At 46.5% G+C, this 16,924-nt stretch overlaps 1 protein-coding gene across 13 annotated transcripts in view; it reads right to left on the minus strand.

Moving 5' to 3' along the window:
- Positions 1–16,149, minus strand: part of ADD3 (adducin 3) — a 157,721-nt gene extending 141,572 nt beyond the window's left edge. For 4 of the 13 annotated variants that reach the window (XM_090056952.1, XM_090056958.1, XM_090056960.1 and 1 more), the window contains exon 1: positions 16,014–16,148. The gene's annotated coding sequence lies outside the window, so the exon portion shown is untranslated. The other 9 variants (XM_090056959.1, XM_090056961.1, XM_090056962.1 and 6 more) reach the window with 6 other exon arrangements.
- Positions 16,150–16,924: the final 775 nt, after the last annotated feature.

A 16,924-nucleotide genomic window follows, 5' to 3' on the forward strand; every position in this document is an offset into this window, starting at 1 on the left:
CTTTTGGCAAAGTTGGAAAGCTTTGCCTCTGCCCAACTCTGCCAGCCAGATCCACTGGCTCCGAGGGCTATATCTGGCCTCCAGGCTATATGTTGCCAACCCCTGGGTTAGGTGGAAGATTCTGACCGCCTTTCGTAAAAAATTGGCTTGCATCCTTAAAGACATTTATCTGAGGGAAGAAACATGAAGGGGAAAGGGAGGTAGTTAAGTTGCCATTCTTGCATGTCCCCTATGCTTCTGGCTGAAATGACAGCTATTGCTGATAAGTACAACATGATACTACCAGACCAAAAGATTGGCCAATGAACTGAACTAGGTTAAGATTCTGCAGTGGCATTAGTATTTTCAGACTGTCTAGTGGTAGAAAGGCTGAGTCAGGTAGAACAATTCCACTGGGGCTGTGACTGGCCTGCCATTCTCTAGTGGAGGACCATGTAGCACTGCTTATGTTTATATAAAGCTCACTCTGTTGCAACTCCAGAAGGTTGTCCAGGTTGTTTTACTGTGCCAGGAAGAGAATCTTGTCCACTTTTCCTGATAAGTCTTGCTCATAGTAGTTTTCATGCTGTTGACAGTTATGCCATGGATAGATGAAGAGAACAATCCTTCCATGCTCAACACCCAGCCAGCATCCAGGTTACAAAGTGGAGAGCTTGCAGGTCTGTATACTGAACCCTCTCTCCAATCTGCAACTGAAAATCTGACAAATCTTGGGTTGGGCAGACAAGCGATGTGACAGATGAGGAACCAAAATTCTCCTAGCTATGCTATGGCTACCAAAATAATTTGGCTTAGCCTTATTGGTAGGGACCTACTTAATTCACAGTTTAGCAGAAACCGTGAAGTCCAGGATTGTCTGCGAAATCAACAACAAATTAATAAAAATAAAATGCTGACTCCGTGGAGGGAGCCAGTGGTCCTTGCTACCAGGAAAGAAAGGCACGAACTGGTGGAGTGGCATCAAGCATAGCAGACAAGATGGTGGTTGCCCCCTTGCTCCTCCTCCCCTCAGTAGGGCCTCTCCACCAAACGGCACAGAGTGAGCCCCCCCACTAAATGCCTGTGAAAGTGGGCTCTGCATGACACAAGCAGACCACGAAAAACCCTGTGTCTCTGCAAGTTAGATAGGTCCTTATTTATTGGATTTATCACAGCGCTATAGAGATAGACAGTAGTACTACAGCTCCACCTACCAGTCTATGGGATCAGGAAGGCACTAAACATAGATCATGGATTATTCAGGAAGTGGCCAGAGAAGCTGGCACTTCTCGTTGGTCTACACTGTACAGAAGTCTCTCTGGGGCTATTTCCAGTTCTGAGAAGAAGTTCTTAAGAATGGGATCTTTGTTCTCTCAGTTGTGACTCAAAGAGAAGTATCTCCTTCAGGTATGTGCCAAGTTTGTCCTGCGGGGCAAGTGTACTGTGGAAAGGGTGATCTCATGCCTAATGCACAAGAACCAGAATCTGATGGGCTCCTGATACAAGGCAGGGGGTGTTTAGAGAGATCCAACCCTGGTCTGCTTGTCGTAAAGCATGTCATCCATTGCAACCTGTGCCAGGCAACCTAAGGTATACTGTGGGAATGCACTGCAAGTCTTCCAGGATGCCAAGTTCTAATCTGATGTGTATATATTCTTCCTGCTGCCATTTAAAGGCCTGACAGTACTAACTGAAATAAAATCAGAACCATATCTGTTTGGATGTTTGTATGGGGTGTACACAGTCTTAGCTAGCCTTCTATGCTCCTGAACGGTAGTTCTGCCTTCAGCAGATTCAAAATACAAAACACAATGCAACCTAATGGCATGACCAATTTAGTAGCAGTTTGGTTGGAGCCTGTTTGCAGACGCAAATCACTTAGTACTGAAACTTGGCTCAGGCAGTAACCGATAGCATTTTAGAAGCTAAAATTGCCCCCAATGAATTAGTCTTTGAATGTAGTGTGAGGCTTGATGTCTGCACATTTAGGGTGCTGACAGACATACAACGCCCCCCGCCATTGTAATCATAGTGCTTCATGAGAAGTGCCGTGAGTTACAGTGATCTCCCCAACCCAGTAATGAATTCACTGTTGGGTCTGGGGGGTTGGGAGATCAGGCTCCAGCTTGGAGTGACTGGATTTCTACAGCCCCTTCCCCTTAGATCCCCTGTCACCCTTCCCAGCTCTGGTGTTGTCTTGAGGATGGGAGAGGGGAAAAGGGAGGGAGCTCAGGCTGGGGTTTACCCAGCCTGCACTGGAGGGTGGGGCAGGTGGACTGGAGACCCTGCATCTCCACTACTTTTAGATGAGAAGGATAGACTTTGTACCCAATAAGATTTTCTCTGCACCAGCCAGTTGTCCAGGTAGGAATACACCAAAGCACTGTAGTGGACTGTTCCATCTTATGTTGGAACAGCCAAGAGCCTGACTTTGTATCAATAGTGATTTTGACCTAGTATAATTTATACTCCTAAGGTACTTCCTGTAAGAATGGTACAATATATCTGCAGAAATGCTGAGCCATAAGGTAGTTGAGCAAAAGCAAGACATTTGGTGGATTCCACCCTTTATGTCCTCAATAAACAGAGCTGTCTCCGGGCATACAAATGCTATGCAGATACTGATTACCAAGACGTTTCAGAGCTTGAGAACAAGAACATCATTCTGAATGGTGTACCATTACCAATCACTCACTGCAAATAATTTTTCAGTTTTACCAAGTATTTTTTAATCAGAAAAAGAAATTTGATGTAAAATAAGGCAGCCACAATGCACTCCACCACCAATTTAAGGATACCTTATTCACCGACCACTACCCTATGCTCCTTATCCATCTGAGCACGAATGACATGGCTCGGAGCAATCCCAGCTAGGTCATAAGAGGCTACAGGGCTTTGGGGGTTGGGGTCAGAAGTGGCGTTTTTCTCAATCCTCCTGGTTTCAGGTTATGGGCCAAGGAGGGAGAGGAGGATTGAGGTAGTCAACCAAAGACTGCAGCGCTGGTGTCACTGTGAAGGCTTCGGCTACGACAGCAGTCTGGTGAGAGAGGCAGTGGTCTACTGGGAAGAGACGGCCTCCACCCTCACTTAACTGGGATGGAAGCTCTTCTCAGCCAAAATGGCTGACCTGCTTGACTGGGCTTTAAACTAAGCCCGCCAGGGAATGGAGGGACTACTGCCACAGCAAGCCCACTGGGCAACTTCTGCAAATCCAGCAGGCTAAGACATTCAAGGGAATCTAACCCTACCCCAAACCTGAAACAATGTCCTCCTGGGAGTGTAGGGGAGACTACTGCCTCCGATAGGACACTTACATGCCTGTATACCAATGCCAGGAGTTTGGGGAACAAACAGGAGGAACTGGTCCTCCTGCTAAAAAAGAATGACTATGATCTCATAGGGATAACAGAGATCTGGTGGGACTGCACCTATGACTTGGCCACAGGTATAGACAGCTATACCCTGTACAGGAGAGGTTGTGCAGATAAAAGGGGCGAGGGAGTAGCTCTATGTCAAGGAAAGCTACACATCCCTGCAAGGCACCACTGGCACCCAGGGTGGACGACTGGAGACCCTCTGGGTTAAAATCCATGGTGAACATGGCACAGGGGACACAATGGTAGGAGTCTACTACAGACCTGCCAATCAGAAACAAGAGCTCAACCAGGAATTCACCAAGGAACTAGCTGAAGCTGCACACTCCTGGCGCATGGTTGTCATGGCAGACTTCACCTACCCGGACATCTCTTGGGAAGAGCACTCAGCCAAATCTGAGCGGTCGCAAAGCTTCCTCTCATGCGTGGACACGCTCTATCCGACTCAAGAAGTCTGTGGACCAACATGAGGCAAAGCGCTGTGCGACCTGGTACTGACAAAGGGGGGTGATCTAGTCAGCAACCTAATGATTGAAAGGAAGCTGGGAGACAGCGACCATGAGCTAATCACTTTCACTACCCACCGTAAGGCTGGCAAGTCAGTCAGCAATACAGAAGTCCTTGACTTCAGGAAAGCTGACTTCGACAAGCTCAGGAGGCTTGCTGGCAAGGCCCTAAGGGACCACAAACTGAAGGGGAGGAAAGCTCAGGATGAGTGGTTGGCTCCTCAATGGAGCAATCCTGAAACCACAAGCAATGTCAGTCCCATCTTGGAGGAAGGGTAGCAAAAAGGTAGAGCAACCTCACTGGCTCTGCAGGAAACTTGTGGACCTCCTGCATCTAAAAAGAAGGACCTATAAAGGATGGATCCACCTCAAAGGAGGAGTGTTCTGCACTGGTCCAGACCTGTAGGGGGTAAACCAGGAAAGCCAAGGCTGCGACCAAACTCCAACTAGCTACATGTATCAAGGATGATAAAAAGCCCTTTTTTTAGCTACATGGGGAGCCAGAAGAAAAGCAAAGGTAACCCTGGACCCCTACTAAACCAAATGGGACAACTGACAACCGACACCCAGGAAAAAGCTAATGGGTATTTTGCATTGGTCCTTCACCAGCCCCAAGGGACCACCCTGCTCAACACGGGATGGGAAAGCCAGGGTGAGGGAGAATTGTTACCGTATGTCACTGTAGACCATGTAAAGGAATACCATGAGAGGCTGGACACCTTCAAGTCAGCTGGCCCAGACAGTTTACACCCCAGGGTACTTAAGGAGCTGGCAGACATCATAGCTCAGCCACTGGCCCAGATCTTCGAGAACTTGTGGCACTTGGGTGACATGCCCAAAGACTGGAAGAAGGCCAGTGTGGTGCCTATCTTCAAGAAAGAGATGAAAGTAGATCCAGGGAACTACAGGCCTAATCAGCCTGAGCTCTCTCAGGAAAGATCTTGGAAAAAATTATCAAAGAGACCATTCTTGACAAGCTTGCTGATGGCAACATCCTGAGGGACAGCCAGCACGGCTGTAGGTCTTGCCTGACCAATCTCATTTCCTTCTATGATCAGGTGACATATCACCTTGACAAGGGAGAAGAGATTGACGTCATATATCTTGACTTTAAAAAAGCCTTTGATCTGGTGTCCCATGAGCTCCTCGTGGAAAAAATTGGCCAACTGTGGCCTCAGGCACATCACAGTCCAATGGCTAGGGAATTGGCTCCCAGGCTGGACCCAGAGAGTGGTAATCGATGGAAGTAAGTCCATCTTTGGGCCTACACTTTTTTAACATTTTTATTAATGATGTGGACATTGGTATCAGAAGAGGACTGGCCAAGTTTGCCGATGACACCAAACTTCGGTGTAAAGCATCTACACCTGAGGATAAGCTGGTAATCCAGGCTGACCTCGACAGGCTCAGAAAATGGGTGGACAAAAACCTGATGGCATTCAATACCAAAAAATGCAAGGTACCCCACCTTGGGGGAAAAACCCGCTGCAGCTTATAGGCTTGGCAGTGCTACGCTTGCTAGCAGCATGGCTGAAAGGGACTTGAGAGTCATGACTGACCACAAGATGAACACGAGCCAGCAATGCAATGTTGCAGCTGGTAAAGCGAGCAAAACTCCAGAGGTGTTTCTCAAGCAAATCCTAGGATGTCATCTTCCCACTGTACTCGGCCTTGGTGAGGCCACAGCTGGAGTACTGCATCCAATTCGGGGCTCCACAATTTAAAAAGGATGTGGAAAAACTTGAGAGAGTCCAGAGAAGAGCCACGCGTACCATCAGAGGGCAAGAGAACAGGCCCTATAATGACAGGCTGAGAGTCATGGGACTCTTCAGCCTGGAAAAGCACAGGCCCGGGGGAACCTGGTGGCTACTTATAGGTATACAAGGGGTGTACATCAGGATCTGGGGGAACGCCTGTTCACCAGAGCGCCCCATGGGATGACAAGGTGAAACAGTCAAACTCCACCAAGACCATTTCAGGTTGGACATAAGGAAAAACTTCTTTACTGTCCAAGCCCCCAAGGTCTGGAATAGACTTCCTCCAGAGGTGGTGCAAGCACCTACTCTGGACTCCTTTAAGAAACATTTGGACGTCTATCTTGCTCAGATCCTTTGACACTAGCTGACTTCCTGCCCCTAGAGCATGGGGCTGGACTCAATGATCCTCTCGAGGTCCCTTCCAGCCCTAACGTTTATGAAATCTATATTTATAACTTAAAGCACCTCCCTATCCATGCCATAACATGAACCCTTGATTATTAAAACCAAGGACTTTAAAAATCAAATTCATTGTGTTGCTTACTATTTGAGCTTCAGATCAAACAAGCTAAACTGACTGGCTTCAAGTTCTGATTCTAGTCAATTTTTATTCCAATTTTTTTCTTGACGCACTATATTGTTCTTACATAGTGCTTGCTGCAAGTGTAAGCATAACATATACATAAATAAATGAAAAACAAAACTTCACTGGGAGATCTTAATTTGGGCCTAAGTAGTGCACCTTTTATTCTAAAGCCATATTTCACCATATTACCCAAGACCATTTTCATAGAAGCGATGAAAATAACATATGAAGTTATTTTTTTTCACAAACAAAACCCAGCTGTTATGAAGGGAAGGGGAACCAAATATATTTTTGTTAATTAAAAAAGTTTGATTTTGATTACATTGATAAGAAAAACTCATAAAATATGTTTTGCTGTTATAGGTTTACAGCAGTTTGCCTCTTGCCAATTGTTTTTCAAAGCACAATACTAGCCATTATTAAATAAGAAAACATATCACATCTGGATATCATTTTTCCTAATCAGTTGCTCAAATATCTGCCTTTTTATTACAAAAAACTAATGAATGTTTTATTAGAATAATCTATTTTGGATGCTTTTTCAATCTTATAAAAATAATTCTTTATTCCAATAAGTACATATTTAGAGGTCTGCAAAGCATTTTAACCGTATGTTTTCAGCCCTTAAGATGTTTAATACAGACCACAGATACTTCCTTTGAATGCAAAACAAGTCCTGTAGCAACTATAAAACAAGTTTTAAGATTCAAATCAACAGTCAATGAGAATTCTAACTTGTATTCACCCAGCTATCTAACGAACAGGAAAAAATCCACACTTTTCATATTTTGTGCCCTTTTTGCAAAGAAGGCTAATGGCATACTGGGCTGCATTCGTAGGAACAGGCTACCCAGAGACATCATAGAATCCCTGTCCTTGGAGGTTTTTAAGACCTGGGTAGACAAAGCCCTGCCTGGGATGATGTAGGTGGGGCATATCTACTAGTAGTTTGTACTAAATATGACTCCTGAGGCCCCTTCCAACCCTCATTTTCTAAAACTCTATGATCTAAAAGAAACTGGAACATGGAGTTGGGATGCACATGCATAACCTGAATTTCTAAATAATAACGTCATATTAGAATCATCCACAGAGGGCAATAAATAGCTTTCAGTTACTTAATAAATGGTAGACAGTGAACCATCTTTGACCTGTCCAGGAGAATTTACCAAAATAATGGCCTATAAAGTTACAAGAAGAATTTTACTTGACTTCTCTGTATATACTTTTAAATCAAAAGATTAAAGGGGATTTGCAACAGATTCCAAATAATTACATGTGCTTTTAGCACAGGGCAACCCTGTTTTTGCCATAAGCTCTTTGAGGATAATAACTGTCTTGTACTATGGATTTGAACAGGTAGCTGCTGGGTACTACTTCCCTGCCCTGCCACTGATCCCTTCTGCAGCCAAAGGTACTCTTCTCACATTAACACTGGTAGTCACTCCCCAGCCCTGCTCTCTTCCTAACCCATTCCTACCCTACCAGAGGGGAGTGGGGTGGAGCGCAGCTGGGTTGCAAGCACTTGGTCGGCCACTCTAAAAGGTTGATCTCCACTGGTTTATGGCACATGTTCCCAGAGTGCTTGGTAATCCCAGGGGCAGTGAATCCTGGGATTCTAAGCATCTCCTGCCTACCTGCAAGCTCCAGACCCAGAAATATGCAGGTGACCCCACTCAGAGACATCCTGCATCCCCTGCTCTCAAGCATAATGAAGGCCAAAGTTTTGAGGGAGATGTCAGAGCAGGCTAAACAGAACATTACCAGGCTTGAAGCATGCAAGATGGGGCAGGTGGCTAGGGCATCCAAGCTGGGAGATGTTGCTGCTCAGTGGCAAACAGCCTAAACAGATGAGAGCACAGACCGCTGCAATGTGTGACTAAACATCACTTAACACCAGCTGATTGTATCTCTATTAAATAGAATTTGTATTAATACCATCCCTATTCTGCAGCAGTCATTGCCTTTCATCAGAATTATATTTAATATGTTCTAAGAAAATATCTTGATTAAACTGTCATCCCAATTAAGTGGAAATAAACTAAGCAATGGAGATTCAAGGGGGAAAAAAATCCAACTTTAGTCTCTAAACAGGTTGAAGTTTTCTAACATTATTAACTGAAGTAGTTGGTAAAAAAATAATGAGTTAAAATGCTTAAGCATAAAAGTAAACTGCTGTTAGAGAAGCATTTTTCAGATTATTAGCCTTCTTAACCAGGGAGCAGACTGTGGTTTTAGATTAAAACAATGCCATAATTAAGGTACTTTCACATACAAACGGATGCATTAATGTACTTAAAAATCTGATCAAGCCTTTCTGGTAACCCAAGTAACAGAACTGTCCACACAACACAAGAGCCAGATATGTACATAAGACATTTTAAAAAAGAAACAGTTTTAGTCCTCATTTAAGTTTGTGCAGCATGCAATGTGCTGGTGCATCTGAAATTTGGCTAGCAAGGGGCAATGGGGGGAGGGGGAGGCATCAGAACATGAAAAGTGGTATTTCTTCTCTATGCCAATTACTGAAAAATGAACGCAGAAATTAGATATACAATTAGACTGCACAACACCATAATTTACTCCAACCACATTAACAGGGCAAATAAGTTGGTTTTAAATTGATGAACTGATAAATGGACGAATATTTTTCATTCATCACTTTGTGCCAAATGGCACAGCAAAGCCCCCCAAAAACAATGAACCCCACTTGGTATGTTTTGCAATGCCAGTTGCCTTATGAACAAAACAACAAAAGCATATGAAGAAATCTTAATGCAGAAGGTGTTGTTAGGTGCAGCATTAGCTATTTAATACTCAGGGCTATACTCTTCTCTCCAAATGCATATGGAAATAATGGCCTGTTAAAATACTGTACTGCAGGAGAAACCATCTTTCCAAAAATATACAAAAGAAGTAGACTATTATAATTTACAGTAAAAATTTGGAAAGTGGTAAGAATGTATTCAGTTTAAAATATAGCAAAGATCCAGAAGTTTCATATTTTTACTTCAGGCCCCAATCCTGTAAACTGATCCATGCAGATAGGCATTATAAAGGAAAAAGGTTGGAACCATATTACCTTTAAAAAAAAACCACCCAAAAAACAAAAACAACTCAAGTGAAGAAGTTTGAGGTAATTTTTAAAAAGTAAATTCAATATTTATTTTACTTTAGCTCCAGACTCTTAGCTTCATGTTAGTATATAGTAGAAGCTAACTTTTTTCAGGTCAGAAACTGGTTTCACATTCGGGTAGCTACACACCATCTTCTAGAATCACAGAAAATTATACCTGGAGGTTATCTCATCCAACCCTCTGCTCAATGCAGGAGCATCCCTATGTAAACTATCCTGAACAAGCGCCTGCCTAACTATTCCTAAAACTAAAGGAAAAACCTTGTCACACAACTACCAGGCACACTGCCCCAAAATGCCAAGAACAGCCTAAATAGCCACCAGTAAATCAGGAGACAAGGGCACTATCAGAAGTCCTGACAGTAAAGGGCAACAGTACTCTAAAATACATTTGAGACCCCAAGGAAGCAGACCATGTCCCCTGCTACTGGGAAAGGCAAAAATCCTCAAGGTTGATGCTGATCTGACAATGGGGGCAATAATTCCTTCTGGATCCCAAATGTGGTTACTGGTATAACCATAAGCAGAGGACCAAGACCCCCTAACCAAGAAACTAGGAGTTCATTAGTCCCAGCAGAAGCACTGACACATCCCAGGCAAAGTCCTCACTCATGGCTGCAAGCCAAAACCAATGCTTCCAAGGACAATGGGAGGAGTGGGTAGGGGAAGAAAAAGAAAGAGATCCTGATACCTGCAGCAAAGGGAGAAAAAAAAAATCATCCCCAGCCCCATGCGGCAACCAGCAAAGCCCAGAAGCAAGGGAAAAAAACAAAAATCACCTTCCTGCTCTACAACATGGGGATGGCAAAAAGCATTACATATCACACAACCTAACTGGAGAGCCAGAACACTCCTTTCTGTCAAATGACCCCCTCCTTATCCCAGCTTATTTAATCTTCTTTCCTAACTAAGCTGGTCATAGAGCTCTGCTTCATTTTCCTGCTGCTGAACACTGTCCTCTTGACTTTCTACCTGCTTTGGGCTGCACAGCTCTTCTCACGAGCTCCCAGCAGTGAGAACTGGGAGAGAGGGGGCTCCCAACTCTTGCTCTTCATAGCACACTTCAGGCATTACTTCTCCTAAATCATCACCAGGCAATGCTTATTCCAACCTCTTACTGAAAACTTCCAATGAAGGAAATTCCACAACTTCCATAGACAGTTTATTCCCTTGCCTTGCTGTTCTAACAGTAAAAAAATTTTTCCAGATGCCCAATTTAAACCTGCTTTGCTGCAATTTCAAGCCACTGCTGTGTTCTGCTCTCTGCAGTGGGAAAGAAAAGGTGGTCTTCCTCTTTATGGCAGCCCTTAGATATTTGAAAACTGCTATCATGTTCCCCATTAAAACTACCTTTTCCACAAGCTGAACGTGCCTATTTCTTCCATCACTCCTTATACAGCTTGTCTTTCAAGCCTTTTATTATTTCTGTTGCCCACATTTTGACCCTAACTTCTCCATATTCTCTTCAAAAATTGAGCACAGCTCACATGCTTTTTGGACTACAGAATAACAGAGAACATAACAACCAAGCCACATTCCCCACCACCATTATAGCAGTGATCAGCATCCTCAGCAAGTAAGACCAGTGACTGGACGGTAAAAAGTAAGATTCTATTAAATTCTGAAGTGTGCAAAAGGACAGCAGTACTACACCAACCAGTCACAAACTGAGGATCAGAATCATAGAAAATTAGGGTTGGGAGGGATGTCATGAGCCCATCTAGTCCAATCCCCTGCTCCAAGTAGGACTATCACCAACTAGACCATCCCAGCCAAGGCTTTGTCCAACCAGATCTTAAAAACCTCCAAGGATGAAGACTCCATCACCACTCTAGGTGACCTGTTCCAGTGCTTTACTACCCTCCTTGTGGGAAGGTTCTTCCTAATATCCAACCTACACTTTCCTTGCTGCAACTGGAGACCATTGCTCCTTGTTCTGTCATCTGCCACTACTGAAAGTCTAGGTCTGTCCTCTTTGGAACCCTTTTCAGGCAGTTGAAGGCAGCTATTAAATCCCCCCTCAATCTTCTCTTCTCTCAACTAAGCAAGCCCAGTTTCCTCTGCCTCTCCTCACAAAGTCAAGTCCCCCAGCCCCCGGAACCATTTTAGCTACCCTCCACTGGACTCTGTCCAATTTGTCCACATCCTTTGTGTAGTGGGGGCCCAAAACTGGATACAGGACTCCAGATGTGGCCTCACCAGTGCAGAACAGAGGGGAAGAATCACTTCCCTCGACTCCTATTAACGCAGCCCAGGATGCCATTAGCCCTCTTCACTACAAGGGCACACTGTTGGTTCCTATTCAGCTTATTATCCACTATAACTCACAGGTCATTTTCTGCAAAGCTGCTGCTTAGCCAGTCGGTGCCCAGCCTGTACCAGCTCATGGGACTGTTTCACCCTAAATGCAGCACTTTGCACTTCTCCCTACTGAACCTCAGAAGATCTCTTTCAATCCCATCCTCCAATTCAGAAAGACCTGTCAAGGTCTCCCTGAATCCTAACATTACCCTCCATTGCATCTACTACTCCCCCAGCTTGGTATCATCTGAAAACTTGTACTGCATCCCATCTTCCAGGTCACTGATGAAGACATGGACAAAACTGGCCCTAGGACTGATCCTGGGGCACTCCACTTGATACCGCTTGCCAACTAGACATCAAGCCATTGATTATAACCCTCTGAGCCTGACCAGCCAGCCAGTTTTCTAACCACCTTACCACCCCACTCATCCAATCTGTACTTCCCTAGCTTGCCTGTTGTGGGAGACTCTATCAAAAGCTTTGCTAAAGTCAAGGTAGAGTCAAGTCCACTGCTCTTCCCACATTCACAAAGCCAGTCATCTCATAGAAGGCAGTCACGTTGGTCAGGCATGACTTCCCCTTGGTGAAGCCACGCTGACTGTTACTAATCACTTTCTACTCCAAGTGCTTAGAAATGCATTCCTTGAGGACTTGCTCCATGATTTTTCCAGGGACTGAAGTAAGGCTGACCGGTTTGTAGCTCCCCAGAACCTTCCTTTTCTTAAAGATGGACCCTGTATTTGCCCTGCCCAGAGCAATCATCATTGTGCACTAGCTTTATTCTCTGAAAAGCTGGCTCCTAAATAGCTTCTCCCTTCCCTTTGCTCACACAGATCCCCTTGGCCTTCCAACACCCTTACTAGGTGAAGAAAAGGGCAGTGACTCAAGTGCAGGGACAGAAATCAAGGGCTGAAACACAGAGGTTAAAATCTAAAAAGTTTTCTGTTTTGAACTATACAATGATCTGTCAAGAGACCCTTCCTATCAGTCCTCATTAACACATCCCATGGTGGTAGTAATCTATTTAACTAATTTTGAGAGCCTACAGTTCACTGTGGGATGCAGCACTTGGATCAATGACCTTACTGCAGGCCAGCTGGGCAGCCTTAAATAAGTTACAGCCAGGCTTTGTGTGTTGCTTTCCCCATCTGTAAAATAAGAATAATGATACCAACTTTTTTTTGTAAAACACTGAAGCAGCTGATGATAAAAGCTAGGGGGTGTTATGAATCTAGCACCAAAGGCTGCAGAGCACCATCAGCTTATTTTGCTGAAAATGTCAGAAAGGCTTCTCAAACAGCATGCATCCACTCCCCAAGCAATGCCAGTGAACCTACCTGTAATCCTGGAATCTGGTGTCTTCAACCCCTCATGAAGTACTGGATACATCATGAGAGTCTCAGCCCAAGCCTTCCCTTGTTGACTGTCACAGCAACCAATACCACCCAGGGAACTTGCTAAAATGACTTGAACTCTTCCATCCTGGCTGCCTCCAAAGAACAGCAGTGAGAAACTATGCCACACCCATAAGGTCCCTTCTCTTGTAGAGGCCACAAGAACAAAATCTCTCTCCAGCTCCCAATCAACATTACACACAGCCATCAGAGGAGCAGGTAACACAGAATGGACTCACATGAAGGTAGCGTACAACTCTACCTCTTTCCCTACATTTGCCCAGTGCTTGGACAAAACTGACACAGGAGAAGCTGCAAGAAAGCAGCAGCACTTTTATTGGAGATGTTCTGTAACATCTGAAAGCTCTCCGTTCTCTGTTGCTTGAAAGTACACACCCACAACTGGTCAAGTCAGCAGTTTAGCAATGCTCTACACTCCCTTCCCAGGGAGTCCTGAGCCAAGTTCAAACTCACAAATCACAGCAAAATAGGGCAGGAGGGGACTGACCGTACACAATCCAAAACCCTGCTCAAGGCAGGATCCTCCCTGTCCAAACCATCCTTAACAATGTTTGTCTAACCATTTAAAAACTTCCAGTGACCTGGTCCTTATATTCAAGGCATTCAATGATCTTAGCATAACGTTAAATTATCCAAAGATGCAGAATGACAGCCATGTTTTATACATTTTGCTTCTTCTACTATTTAGACACACATACACACAGAAAAGGAGAAGAAACCACATCAAACCAAAAAGCACTACCAAAACAAAACACTATGCTACACACACACAGCTAACCCCTGGGGGCAAGAAGAAAGGTAGGAATGAGCCACACATGACAGATGTTAGTCACGTCAATGCACTATTGGAAGGCACTCAAATACTATGGGAAAGCAGTACGGGATATGGCACAGAACTGAATTTTTAAGCCGTCTGCCATTCCAAGGACACAGCTGGCAATGTACAGATTTAAGCAATCAAATCTACACTGCACTTTTGGACACTGGTTTAGAAAGTTTTGCACGTGCACACATCTTCTGAGCTGCCTAGTGGACCCAAGGTAGCTCAGCAATAGAGTTATTTTCAAGGTTTCATTTTATACACACCCACTCCACGGTTTTACAAACGGATTTGAAAACTCGGAGATCGCAAAATAAAATGAGTAGGTAGCAAGCTTTCGACTTGGACAAGGCAGTCTTTTCCACCCAGCGTGTAACAGAAGTGGGGAACTCGTTGCCACCAGATGCTGTGGAAACCGACGGCTGAACCAGACTCACAAAGGTGCTAGATCAACTACATTTAATTGGTCTAATGACAGATTTCATATCCACCCAAAAAACCTTGTCGGCCTATGTCCTTAGACCAACGTGGCTACAACCACTGACCCCAAAACCATTATTGGAGGAAAGGAGCGTGAGAAGGTATTGGGCCACTGAAGAAAAATGTCTGAGCCCTTAAATGCTGCAGCAGTGGGAAAAACCCTTGTGCAGACCTACTGCAGATGCTTCTTCAGCTCGACAAAGGGTATTTATACCCAAAAGCTTGCAAAGAACAGTTTTTCCAACTATCCGAGTTAGTCTAATGAAAGATATCACATTTACCGCCCCCCGCAAAAACCCTGTCTGCCTATATCCTTAGACTACCCTGGCTACTACCTACACCCCCAGTCAGACATCGGGCTTGTTGGTTGTAGCATTTGTTTCAGACACCTCACAAAGAACGATTTTTCCAACTACAGAGTTGTTCTAATAAAAGATATCACATCTACCCAAAAAAACAACCCTTGTCTGCCTATATCCTTAGGCTACCCCATCAGACCCGGGCTTGCTGGTTGCAGCCTGATTTGTACCTGAAAGCTTGCAAAGAACAAATTTTCCAACTACAGAGTCGGTCTAATACGAGATATCACCTTGACCCTCAAAAAACCTTGGCTCCCTAGATCCTTAGACCACCCGGGCTACAACCTCCACTCCCGTCAGGCCCAGGCTCGTTGGTTGCAGCCTGGTTCATCCCCTAAAGCTTGCAAAGGGCATTTTTTTTTCCAACTCTTGAGTTGGTCTAATAAATATCACCTTTACCGCCCCAAATATCTTGTCTACCTAGATCCTTAGACCACCCCAGCTACAACCTCCACCCCCGTCAGACCCAGGTGTGCTGGCTGCAGCCCAATTCAACCCCTAAAGCTTGCAAAGACATTTTTTTCCAACTACTGAGTTGGTCTAATACAAGGTATCACCTTCCCCGCCCCCCCCCCCCAAATAACTTGTCTGTCTAGATCCTTAGACCACCCCGGGTGCTGGCTGCAGTCCCCTAAAGCTGGCAAAGAACAATTTTTCCCCCACCTGAGTGATTTTAATCAGATAACACATCTGTCCACGCAGATGCGCCCCCCACAACCAACTCCCCGCCCCGCAGCACCCGTGCGGGCCGGGCCCCGGAGGCCGGACATGTCGAGGCGGGATCCGGACGCGAACTCACCTCCCCGCGGGCTCCTTTGTGCCTCCCTCGCGGCGCCTGCAGGGGGGCAGGAAGCCCCGCCCCCTGCCCCGGCGGTTGGCCACGCCCCCGCCAACGGTCGGTCGCGCCCCCAGCCCGTTGGCCACGCCCCCCGCCAACGGTCGGCGGCGTTCCAAGCTCTGCTGATGGGGGGGGGGCTCCTCCCCTCCCCCCATCGCCTCAGCGCTGAGGCGGGAGCCGCCACCTTCCCTCAGGGCTCCCCCCACCTGCTGCCACATCCAAGTCGAGCCTCCCCTTGCAGCCATTCCCTCCTCACGGGGTTCGGGCTGCAGGGTCTAACCCGCTCCATCACGGCGGGATGTCAACTCCCCGCCCCCCCAATACAATCCTCTCTTCAGCAGGGGGATTCACAAAGCAGCCGGGATTCCCGCCCAACGGCTTGCAAACGTACCCCCCGCAACCCTCCCTTTAATTTTGGCCCGATGTTGAAAAGAAAACGCACGCAATACCCCCGCTTACCCCGCAGCGCGGCTGCCCGCGCGGTGCGTGCGGCTCCGGGCGCGGGCTCTGCAGTGCTGCACGCGCACACACTGCAGCACAGCTCGCGCGGGAGCCCGGCGGAGTGTGTGCGCTGCTCGCCGGAGAGGCGCGGCATGACCGCTAGGCGCTGGCCGCGATTTTTTCTTAAAGCGACATGATTCTTCCCCAAAGCCAGCGCCCTTCTGGCCTTCCCCTCCCCCAAAAAAACACTATCCACTGAGGAAAAACAGGTTAACGTTGAAGTCAGGGAGCCCCGCTCCATGAAAAGCTGCCACGGTTCTTTGGGCAGTGGGGCGACCTTTTATTAGAGCCACGAAATAGTTGGGAAAATTGCTCTTTCCCAGCTTTCAGGCCCAGATGCCCTTTTTTGGGCACAGTCTGCCGTGAAAAGGTGTACCGCGGCACCATGTCTGAAACAACCCCATCCAATCAACTTTTGCAACCCCCTCACGAAGCAGCCGCGCATTGGCAACATGGCAGGGGTGCATGCAGGGGCACACGCACGCCCTGAGATTGGCAGTGCGCCCCCTGCAAATAGCGCTGAAGACACTGCGGGCGGTCGCCGCTCGCAACCCCACCACCAACACCACCGACAGCGTCTTCCGACAGTTCTCAATTGCCACTGGCCACCACGGCCGCTGCTGGCGGCATCTGCGAGTGGTCGCCGACCGCCAGTTGGCGCTCACCACCCACTCCCTGCCTCACCGTGCCAGGAGTGGGAAGCTTCCCACTCGCTGCCACCATCAACACCGCTGCAGCCACCTGAGGGAGCTCCCTGCTCACCGCCACCGTGCCACTTTGCCGCCACTACCTGTAGGAGCTCCCCGCTTGCCACTGCCACCAACACCGCCATGGTCACCTGCAGGAGCTCCCTGCTCACTGCTACCATG

The sequence above is a fragment of the Crocodylus siamensis genome, chromosome 7, assembly GCF_052110815.1.
Source record: "Crocodylus siamensis isolate JL-2025a chromosome 7, ASM5211081v1, whole genome shotgun sequence".
NCBI classification, from domain to species: domain Eukaryota; kingdom Metazoa; phylum Chordata; order Crocodylia; family Crocodylidae; genus Crocodylus; species Crocodylus siamensis.